The following is a 588-nucleotide window of genomic DNA, read 5'->3' on the forward strand; positions in this document are numbered from 1 at the left end:
CCCTGGGGGTGGGGGGGCTCGTCAGTCCCGGCGGGAGTCCCAGGGAAGGGCAGCAGCTCAGCCTCTGTCTGCAGCTGCCCTGCGGCCTCCGGCATTGGCACCCGCCCGGTGCCAGCTCCTTGCTCCGGACCTACGGGCAGAGGCAGAAGTGGGGGGACGCTGAGCAGGGCTGGCCCACAGCCAGCACCCCACAGCTACCGGCTCGGCAACCCCAGGCCCCAGCCCGGCACGGGCGGGCGTGGCCGTCACGCAGTGCCACAGACGAAGGGTCCTGAGTGGGACGGACCCAGCCCCGGCAGTACCTGTCTGGCAGCGCTCCCCCGTCGCGGTCCCTGGGTGGGCGCAGGGGATGGCAGTGCCCAGCGTGGAGCCCGTCCCACTGCCGAGACCAGGGCAGAGCCGTGCACAGCACTCCACGATCACTGGGGAGAGAGCAGCGCGTGCCGCCGTCGGGCGTCATGCACCAGCGTTGGGCGTCATGCACCAGCGTTGGGCGTCATGCACCAGCGTTGGGCGTCATGCACCAGCGTTGGGCACCGCACCCCTACCGCCTCCCGGAGCTGCCGGCGCAGCAGCGGGGGGGCGCAC

The sequence above is a fragment of the Pygoscelis adeliae genome, unplaced genomic scaffold (genome assembly GCF_000699105.1).
Source record: "Pygoscelis adeliae isolate BGI_AS28 unplaced genomic scaffold, ASM69910v1 Scaffold173, whole genome shotgun sequence".
Taxonomy (NCBI): Eukaryota; Metazoa; Chordata; class Aves; order Sphenisciformes; family Spheniscidae; genus Pygoscelis; species Pygoscelis adeliae.